Source organism: Chiloscyllium plagiosum, chromosome 3, assembly GCF_004010195.1.
Source record: "Chiloscyllium plagiosum isolate BGI_BamShark_2017 chromosome 3, ASM401019v2, whole genome shotgun sequence".
Classification (NCBI taxonomy): Eukaryota; Metazoa; Chordata; class Chondrichthyes; order Orectolobiformes; family Hemiscylliidae; genus Chiloscyllium; species Chiloscyllium plagiosum.
This window is the reverse complement of record NC_057712.1, coordinates 93,238,700-93,249,883: the sequence shown is the minus strand read 5'-3', so window position 1 is coordinate 93,249,883 and position 11,184 is coordinate 93,238,700.

Here is an 11,184-nt window from a genome sequence, read left to right as displayed (position 1 = left end):
GAGTGGAGGATGGGGCGAGAAAGAGAGAGGGAGGAAGAGAGAGAGAAAGAGCAAGAGAGACAGCGAGAGTGCAGGAGCAAGAGTGCTAGAGAGTGGGGGAGTGGAGGGGAGAGAGAAAGTGAGTGAGGAGAGAGAGCAGGAGAAAACGAGTGAGAGAGAGCGGGAGAAAGCAAGGGAGAGCAGGAAAGAGAGGAAGCGGGAGAGCAAGGAGAGAGGAGGGAGAGTCATACAGTCATAGAGATGTACAGCACAGAAACAGACCCTTCGGTTCAACTCGTCCATGCCGACCAGTTATCCTAACCGAATCTAGTCCCATTTGCCAGCACTTGGCCTCTATCCCTCTAAATGCTTCCTATTCATATACCCATCCAGATGCCTTCCAAATGCTGTAATTGTATCAGCCTCCACCACTTCCTCTGGTAGCTCATTCCATACATGCACCATCCTCTATATGAAAACGTTGCCCCTTAGGTCATTTATATATCTTTCCCCTCTCATCCTAAACCTATAGCAAGCAGCAGAAAGCGAGCAAGGAAGAGACAGTGGGAGAAAGTGAGAGCAGGAGAAAGCAAGAGAGAGTGGGCGAGAGAGAGAGAGAGATTGGGTGAGAGAGACAGAAAGAACAGGAGAGAGAGGGATTGGGGGGGATCGAGTTTTGGAGCCATGAGGTTATGCTTCACTAGTACAGGACACTGGTAGGGCTGCAACCTGGAGTATTGCATATAATTCTGGTCACCACATTATAGGAAGGATGTGGAAGCTTTGGAGGGGGTTCAGAGAAGATTTACTAGGATGTTACCTGGTATGAAAGGAAGGTCTTACTAGGAAAGGCTGAGGGAACTGAGGCTGTTTTCATTGGAGAGAAAGAGGTTTAGAGGTGACGTAATTGAGACGTATAACCTAATCAGAGAGTTAGATCGGGTGGATAGTGAGAGTCTTTTTTCTCAGATGGCGAAGGCTAACACGAGGGGATGTTGCTTTAAATTTAGGGGTGATAGATTTAAGACAGATGTCAAGGGTATTTTCTTTACTCAGAGAGTAGTATGGGTGTGGAACGGCCTGCCTGCAACACATTTTCAGCTCTGATCTCCAGCATCTGCAGTCCTCACTTTCTCCTCGAACATCTTCAGTGGACCTCATGCAAAGCAATGCTGAAAATTCCTGCTTTCTATTTATATGTTTGGGTTTTGTTGGGTTGGTGATGTCGTTTCCTGTGGTGAAGTCACTTCCTATTCCTTTTCTCAGGAGGTGTTGATGGAGTCTAACTCAATGTGTTTGTTGATAGAGTTCCGTTTGGAATGCCAGGCTTCAAGGAATTCCCGTGCATGTCTTTGTTTGGCTTGTCCTAGGATGGATGTGTTGTCCCAGTCGAAGTGGTGTCCTTCCTCATCCATATGTGAGGATACTGATGAGAGAGGGTCATGTCTTTTTGTGGCTACTTGGTGTTCATGTGTCCTTGTGGCTGGTTTTCTGCCTGTTTGTCCAATGTAGTGTTTGTTACAGTCCTTGCAATGGCTTTGATGAAATCCATAAAAATTGCTCCAACTGCACTACCCTTATCTATTCAGCTGGCCACCTACTCAAAACATTCAATCGATTGTGTTAGGCATAAACGCCCTCTGACAAAGCCATGCTGACTATCCCTAATCTAATCTTGCCTCTCCAAGTGGCAAACATTTTCTCCAATAATTTCCATGCCACTAACTGCAGACGCACTGGTCTATAATTCCTGGTTTAACTTGACTACCATCCTTGAAAAGTGAAACACATTTAGTTGTCCTCCAAACCTCTGGCACCTCCTCTGTGACTAGGGAGGAATTAGAAATTTGGGATAGAGCCCTGTCATTTCATGCCTTGCCTCCCACTGCAACCTGGGAAGCAACTCATCCGGATCCGGGGATTGGTTCATTTTTAACTTCTAAAACACTCAATGCATTGTCAATCCCTATGTCAAATTGCTCACAAACCTCACAGTCTCTCTTCCTGGACTCTCTACTTACGTCTTCCTTCTCCAAAGTAAAGATGAATGTGAAGTACTCATTTAATACTCTGTCAACATCCACCAGTTCCATTCACAGATTATCCTCTTCGTTCCTATTCAGCCCTACTCTTTCTCTGATTATCCTCTTCCTCTTGATATACTTGTATTCTTGTATTCTCCCTAAGTTACCTGCCAGTGTTTCTTCATGCCTCCTCTTTGCTCTCCTAATAGCTTGCTTAACCACCCCTGCACCTTCTATACTATACTAGGCTTTCCATTGATTGGCTCCCTTTGTATCTGCTAAAAGCTTCTCTTTTATTTCTTAAGCAGTCCCAAATATTCCTAGACATCCAGGGTTTTCGGCGTTTGTTGCCACCTTCCCCACAAATGGTCCCAGTGATCCAGGAATCAAAGACCCTCCTTCCTGCACCAACCCTTGAGCCACTCATTTATCACTCTATTCTCCTATTTATGGACACACGGGTGTATGGTACTGGGGATGATCCAGAAACCTTTGAGGTGCTCCTTTTTAGTTTTCTGCCTAGCTCCCTGAATTTTGACAGTAGACTTCAACCCACATTTTGCATGTATAATAGGTACTGTTACAACACAGGGTAAACCCTCCTGCTTAATTTAACCCAGCAACACAGGAAAGATTTATCCTGTGCAGTAATCCGTGAAAATTAAAGGGGCCAAGAACTACTTAAAGTACAAATAACAATGTTATTTCGTAAAGTACTTCTTCCAATCTAAATTCTATCAGTTAAATCTGTGATAATGCATCTACAATTACATTCTTACATGTATAATTTTTAAATTAAAAGTCTGTAACATAAGACTCCAATGAAATAGTCTCATATTCTTGTTTTTAAAGCGTTCTAAAAATGTAAGCGAATTGTGATCAGGTTACACAACCATCTCTGACACCTCGTTCGTGACGTACACGTTAAAATGTTGGAAGGCCAGAACCAAACTCAGTAGTTCTTTTTCGATCGTGAAGTATTTCGTGTGGTGGATGTTGATCTTTTTTGAAAAGTAACCAACTGGCAGTTCAATCCCATCCTCATCTTTCTGTAGGAGTACAACTCCAATTCCAATGTCACTAGCATCGATGGCGACTTTGAACAGTTTTGAAAAGTTTGGTATAGCTAAAACCAGTTTGGTGGTTAATATTGACTTCAAATGGTCGAATGCCTCCTAGCATTGTTCTGTCAACCGCAGCAAATCAGTTACTGGTGCTACTACACTGCTGAAGTTTGGAACAAACTTCCAATAGAATCCGCTGAGTCCTAAGAATCGAAGCACCTCTTTCTTTGAGGCTGGTCATGGAAATTCCACGATGACCTTCGTCTTTGCATTCTGTGGGGTCAACCTTCCATGACCAATGTTAGTCCCATGAACGTCACCTCTGCTTTTGTGAATTCTGTTTTATTTAAGTTTATCATCAGTTTTGCTTCTTGTAGTCATTCAAAGAGCTCTGCCAACTGTACCACGTGATCTTTCTGTGACTTACTAAAGATCACTACATCATCCAAACAGACTGCACAGTTTATTAACGCAGCCACAACTCTGTTCATAAGACTTTGGAATGTGGCGGGTACGTTTTTTATTCCGAAGGGCGTCACTTTAAACTGATATAGCCCATTTGGGGTTACAAATGCAGAATCTTCTTTTACCAGTAACCATGCATTAAGTCCAACCTGGTGATGTAACTGGCCTGTCCGACTTTCTTGATTCAGTCCTCCAATCTAGGAATTGGATATGAGTCCGATTTTGTAACGGCATTGACCTTCCAATAATCCATGCAGAATTGTTGAGTCCTGTCCGGTTTGGCGAACTCCACTCACTCTGGCTTGTTTCGATGATGTCCTCGTCAAGCATGGCCTCCGCCTCCATCTGGATATGTCTGGCTTTGAAAGGATTAAGCCAATAGGGGTGTTGTTTTATTGGACAGTACTCCCTACGTCTACTTCATGTACAATAACATTAGTCCTCCTCATCTGATTCTTACATATGTCCTTATACTGCAGTAACAAATCTTTCAACTGTGTTCTTTCCTCCTGAGACAGATAGTTTACTAACCCATCCCACTCCTCAAGAACTGCTTCATTTTTAAATCTATTTTGAGGCACATCAAAATCCATATCATCTGGATTTAATTCCTCACCCTGCAGGGTGGCACTTGTTTCTCCAGTTCTTTCTCGCTAGTATAATATGGTTTCAACATGTTCACATGACATACTCAATTTTTTTTATCGAGAGTATTTGCTGGATAGTTGACCTGACTCAATTTTTTTCTCAATTTGATAGGGACCACTAATTCTGGCTTTGAAGGGATCTCCTATCACTGGTAACAGTAGTAACATGTCATCCATTCGGGAAAACATCCGAGTCTCGGAGCTTTTATCTGCCACCTGTTTCATGCTATACTGTGCCCGCTTTGGCTAACTCATCTACTCTATTTAATCTCTCCCTCACCTCCAATACAGAATCTAAGTGTGAGATCTCCGACTTTGGTCCTGTCAAGCTTTCTTTAATTAGTTTCAAAGGGCCTCTCACTTCATGATCGAATATTAACTCAAAGGGAGTGAACTGATTTGATTCATTTGGGGCATCTCTAATGGCAGACAATATGAATGGGATACCTTTATCCCAACAGTTCGGATGGTCTTCAAGGTCTGATGCCACCTTTCTAAAGCTCCCTAGGATTCAGGATGTTACACACTGGATTTAAAGTGCTGCATACCTAAGCTATCCATAACCTCCTTAAACAGCCTAGCAGTAAAATTTGACCCTTGGTTCAACTGAATCTCTCTGTGTCATCCATACCATGTGAAGAAAGATACTAACTCCTCTACTACTCTTTTTGACTTGGTACTCTGTAACGGAATAGCCTCTGGAAATCTGGGAGACACATCCATTATGTTTAACAAGTACTGGTTCCCATTTTTAGTTCTCGGGAGGGGACCTACACAATCAATTATAACTCGTGTGAAAGGTTCTTCAAAGGTGGTAATTGGCAACAAAGGTACTGGTTTTGTTATCACCTTTGGCTTACCTACCATTTGGCATTTATGACATGTACGGCAAAAGTTAACCACATCCTTGTGCATTCCAGGCCAATAAAAATGTTTTTGTACCTTAGCCTGAGTCTTTCATACCACTAGGTGACCTCCTACAGTTAGTTCATGTGCTACCTGTAACACTTCCTGTCTGTATGTACTGACAACACAATCTGATGCACTTCGGCCCATTTCTCCTCTACACTAACATGCCATGGTCTCCATTTCCGCCTTAGGATTCTATCCTTCAGAAAATAACCTTCCAGAATATTTTCTGCTTCCTTTTCAAAACATGCATCCAATTATATATCTTTTATTGTCTTGACTTGCTGCAGCAAGTCTCCTAGTCTTTCAGGAGTAAGCACTTCTGTCTGATCTTCTGCCTGTTCAGGTTTATCCTGCACCATTATGTCAAACAGGGTATCTGCTAACTGAACCTCAACTCCTTCATCTTTCTCTTTACTTTTTGCTTCATGCTGTGACTTATGATAGTGGGATCTGGACACAGTCTGGGAAAATACCAGGATATTTCTGTTTTAACTCTCAGTTTCTTGGTCTTCCTTGGGCTTCTCCACAACAAGGGGTGTCACTCCCACCTTGGATCCTGCCAAATCATTCCCCCCAAGAACAAACTGAATTCCTGGAACTGACACTCTGTCAATCACTCCCACTGTAACTTTGCCAGTCTTGAGTTGACACTCCAACCTGATCTTACACTGGGAACGATAAATTTATGTCCATCTATCCCACAAAATACCACACTCACGGGTAACAGATCAGAGACAGTGCATATTCACTCATCCCTTACAATTAGATCCTGTATCTCTCAAAATTATAATTTCTTGTCTTTCTTCCCGTGTTCTTTCTGAGTAAACTTTACCCACAGAGGTGAATTCTTTGTAGAGATCATACCCAGCCCTGGCCGAGGCTGTGCACTCTCCTGCAGCTTCTTGGCTCTTCTTGGGGTCTCCTTTACTATCTTCACTAATGCCACTGGCTTAGCTTCTTTTACCACATTTTGTCTCACAGTGCCATTCTTTAATGACTAGCACTGTGACTTTATGTGTCCCACTTTACCACAGTGGAAACACTGAGGCCTTTTACCTCCTTTCCACCTTCTTGGGCTTCTTTTTTATTCTGCAGTAAATTCTTACCAGTGCTCTCTACTCTTGATTTAGTAGTGTAGGATTTCCCCTTCTCCCATCTTCTATCCCTCACAGGACAAAATTCTGACCGGACGCTTGTCCTCATGCATTAACATGTCCTCATCTGATAATTCTGCTGCTCTTCTCAATTCCTGAACTTTCTGTTCCTCTATGTGAATTTTTACCATCTCAGGAAGTGAGTTTTTAAATTCCAGCAGAATAATCTCTCTTAGAGCATCAAAGGTTCTATCTATTTTCAAAGCACGCACCCATCGATCAAAATTACTATGTTTAATCCTTTCGAACTCAATGTAAGTCTGACCTGGTTCCTTCTTTGTGTTTCTGAACCGCTGTCTATATGCTTCTGGTACGAATTCATAAGCACTTAAAATAGCTTGTTTAACGTCTTCATAATCTCTTGACACCTCATCTGACAGTGCGGCAAATACCTCACTAGCTCTGCCTACCAGTTTAGTCTGAACTAGCATTACCCATAAGTAACTCCAACTGCCAAGCCAATTTTTCAAATGAAATACAGAAGGTGTCAACATCTTTCTCATTGAAATGAGTCAGAGTTTTGACGTATTTATATATATATCACTACCTTCTCTTTTAATTTCCATCCTGTTAACGTTGCTGATTAAGTTGCAACTTCTCAAGTTCAAATTCTCTCTTTTGGATCAGCTAAGAACTTTCTCTCTTTTCCCTGTCTCTCTCTCTCTTCTCTTTCTCTCTCCCTTTCTTCTCTCTCTTTGCTCAGCTGAGAACTTTCTCTCTCTCTCTTTTTCCTCTCTCGCCCTCTCTTCTCTTTCTCTTTCTTCTCTCTCTCTTTCCCTTTCTCTCTCTCGTTGTTTATCTTCTAACTCCATTTTCCTCAATTGTAATTTAAGTTTTTCTACCTCTCCTACACTTGTCTGTTTCTCTGACACACCTAAGTGTTTGAGTAATTCCTTTACAATTTCGGCTTTACCTTTGTCCTTTGTTAAACCCAAATCTAACTTACTTGCTAATTCTAAAAGTATGGCCTTTTTCTTTCCTTCTAAACTTTCTTGGCAAATTTGAAAATCATCTTCAAATTCCAGAACCTCTTTAGCAATTTTAAGAGCCATTTCTCTCACTTTTAATTGAATCAAACACGTAACCAGAATTAAACAAATTGTCTCACCTATGTTTTATTTAAGGATCTGGGATATTAGCCTGCAAGTTTTTAAATCTGCTCGGAATTTTCATACCCACAAATCTATTCAAATCTGTCTAAAACAGTTCAAATCCTGGATGAGCCCCCAAACTGTTTTGACACAGGGTAAACCCTCCTGCTTAATTTAGCCCAGCAACACAGAAAAGATTTATCCCGTGCAGTTATCTGTGAAAATTCAAGAGGCCAAGAACTAGTTAAAGTAAAAGTAACAACTTTATTTCTTAAAGTATAACAGAGAATAATTAGCAAACAACCATTTACAACTCCTTTATTTCACCTATCTTTTACTTTCCCTTCTATAATACTAGTCCAATAAAACCCCCTGATTAAGATTTACCAAAATTCAACTTTTCAAAAGCCAGCCAAATGTTGACTCTTCTTTTCTTCTTCTTAGAGATTTCTGCTTCACAGGTTACTGATCGATAAAGGTACATTGGAGAGAGCTATTTTACAGGCAGTCTTTTTACATGCTGGTGGCTTGGCAGTTTCCCTCTCAACTGTTCCTTATTCTTGAGTTACCGTTAAGGAATGTTTCATTATCTGAACAAACCTTTCTGCCAAGCCATTTGTGATAAGGAGCTGATCGGATATGTTAAATGTTTTGTTCGTAAACTCTTGTGATATAAACCGGGGATCGTTATCACTAACAAGTTGTTCTGGAGAACCAAACCTCACAAAGATCTCCCCTCAATCTTTCAAAGGCTTTCTCTGAAGATGTTGTTGTCATGGTGGTATGTACATGCGCGTCAACCATTATGAAAAGCATTCGCCTTTCAAAGCCCATGGACTGAAGACAAATAGTCACATGGAAATTAGAATTATCCATACAGCAGATGTGTGGGGACTGAGGGTCATTCAGTGTAGTCAATACAGATTCTTTGCCTTGACCTTTCTGCCATTGCCATTGGTGTACTTGTACTAACTGGGGTAGGTTATGAACTTTTGCATAAATTGCACATATTCCCACTGCCTTCTCAATTTCAGAGTCAAGTCCTGACCATCAAAAATACATACTGGTTATCACTTTCATTCTGAGAATGCCACATTTGTGACCTTTGTGTAGTGGATTTAACCCATATTTCCTTAGCTGTGGTGGAATGATGACCCGCATTTCCCCACAGAGACATTCTACTTGTATGGATAGTTCTAGTTTCCATGTGACATATTGTTGGAGAAATTAAGCCCAATGGATCAGAGACCACAAACGAGGATCGCAGTGAAATTGATACATGGTTTATTAAACAAAGCGATATCGTGTAAGAGAAACTGACCATGCTGACACAGAGCTGATTCTTTGCACAGATGGCCAGAATGCTCTTCCTAGAACAGAAGGTGCAGGCATGCTTTATACAGGTACAACACAAAGGTGATCATTGTAAAGCAGTTACAGCACAATGGTGAAAATTATAAAGAGATTAAAACAAGAATAAATTGAATCGAAGTTAATTAAGAGTCAAGCAGTAACAATTCATTTGTAATTGACACAGGGATTTCGGCCATCTCCAGAAGTGGGTGAGAATGTCTTCCAGAGGATTCTTCATTGTATTTCCTGCCTGCATGAATATGTATAAATGTCCCTTCTCCTGGCATTCAGGCATGTCCATTGCGTTCCTCCTACAAGTGAAATATTCTGGGGTCCCTTGTCTGCCTCTTTGTTTATGCAGTATCGGTTTCAATCACCATAGATGTGTACCAACCCCTCTTTCTTCATTACTAGTATGATAGGCATGGTCCAAACACTACGGGTTCAAGGCCTCACATCTTGACCAGCCTCTCTAAATCTGCCTCAACCTTTGGTCTGATTGGATAAGGCACTGATCTAGCCTTGCAAGATTTTGCTTGATTCTCATTCTTGGTTTTCAATTTGACACGAGTTTTTTTCATGCTACCCAGATCCCCATTGAAACCAATGGCATGTTTTCTTTAGAAATTGTAATAGATCACTCTCAGAGCTTAACAAGCAATTTACTTCAGCCTAATTAAGTTTAATTTTCTCCAACCACTTTCTTCCCAATAAAGCTGAAAAATTTCCTTTTGCAATGTGTAGGGACAAAGGGAGTTCAGGAATCTAGGTGGAAAGTTGGAAAGCAGGACTTACAGGGTCATAATCTTTGGATTACTTCCTGTGTCACATGCCAGTGAGGCTAGGAAAATAGGAAAATAGTAGTCTGTTCTGTTACAACGCGTGTTTCTTCAACGTGAATTGGCTTTAATGCAACTGAAGAATTCAGACCATAATTTATAGACGCAAACTTTCCTTATCTGCAATATCGGTTTCAATGGGACATGAGCCTGCCCGTAGTGTGTTGGGACTGCAGTGCTAATCTGGCTGGGAGCTGATTATGAAAGCTGTTTTAGGAAGTGTATTCTCTGGTCTGGGAGTAGCTTGGCCATGTCTGGATTCTATGTTAGCCTGTTTGGCCAAGACTGGGGCATTCTGGGTAGTTTCTGTATGTGTTGGCAGGCTTGATTACTGTGTTTGCAGGCCAGCTTCTGTATTTTTTTATGTGGCCATGCTGTGGATGAGCAGGGTGGCAGATGTTTTTCCCATACATATGGCTTCAATTCAGAGGTTGTTCCTGTGATCTTGCTTTGAAGTACAATGTACATCAATTCTGACAGCAGTGGATCATTTCTTTTTTTTTATAGATATTTTTATTAGAAATTTAACATTTTTACAAGTTTACAAAAATAAACAAAACTCTCAAGTACAAACATTGATATACAATTAAATCTTAAATATATAATAGCCAAAAGTTAACAAAAGAAAAATACCGAGAAAGAAAAAAAAAACAAAACTCAACTAACTACTAATCTAACTTACAACTGACCAGAGTGTATATTTAAGTCACTTACATTATTCAAATAAGAGAAAGAGTAAAAAAACAAAAAAAACAACGGATAACATAGAAATTGGGTAGTGAGATACATGCTCGGAATGTGTTAACATCAAATGTAACAAAATCCGTATTCGTCCGGGATTCCTCTCCGAAGGGGCCCCGGACCAGCCAGGTTCGTAATCTCAATTAAATAAAAGCCCTTGTTAGGATAGCCGAAATAGCTGTATTCATATAATTCAAGAAGGGCTGCCATATTTTATAAAATAATTCGGTCTTTCGGTGCACCATATTTGTAAGGAAGTCAAGGGGAATACATTCCATAATTAATCTGTGCCAATTTGAAAGTCCAGGGGGGCCCTCAGCCACCCAGTTTACCAAAATTTTTTCCTTGCAAGAAAGAGAGGATAGAAAATAGTCTCTTCCCGTACATGTCCAGAGAGGGAAAGTTCGAAAAGCCCAAAAGGAGAGATACAGGGTCCACTTTAATTTACGTTCCTAAAATTTCTGTCAGGGTACTTGCTACTATAGTCCAATATCTACGGATCTTATGACAGGTCCATAAGCAATGTACAAGAGTGCCCACCTCTATTTTGCATTTAGGACACATCAGAGATGCTCCTGCCTTAAATTTTGCCAATCGAACCGCTGCTATATGGGCCCTATGAAGTATCTTCAGCTGGATAGCCTGGGTTCTGTTACAAATAGTAATTCTTCTAGCATTTTCCCAGATATCATTCCACGTTTCTGTGGAGATTTCTAGTCCCAGATCCTGATCCCATGTTTTAAGCAGATTATCCATATCTCCCGATACTTCATCATGTAGTAAATGATAAAGTACTGACGGAAGATACCCCCACTGGTCGTAGGACACTACATTCTCTATATGATTTATAAAGACTATCTAATAATGTAGTCTTCTTCTGTATAAAATCTCGAATTTGGAAGTATCAAAAGAGGT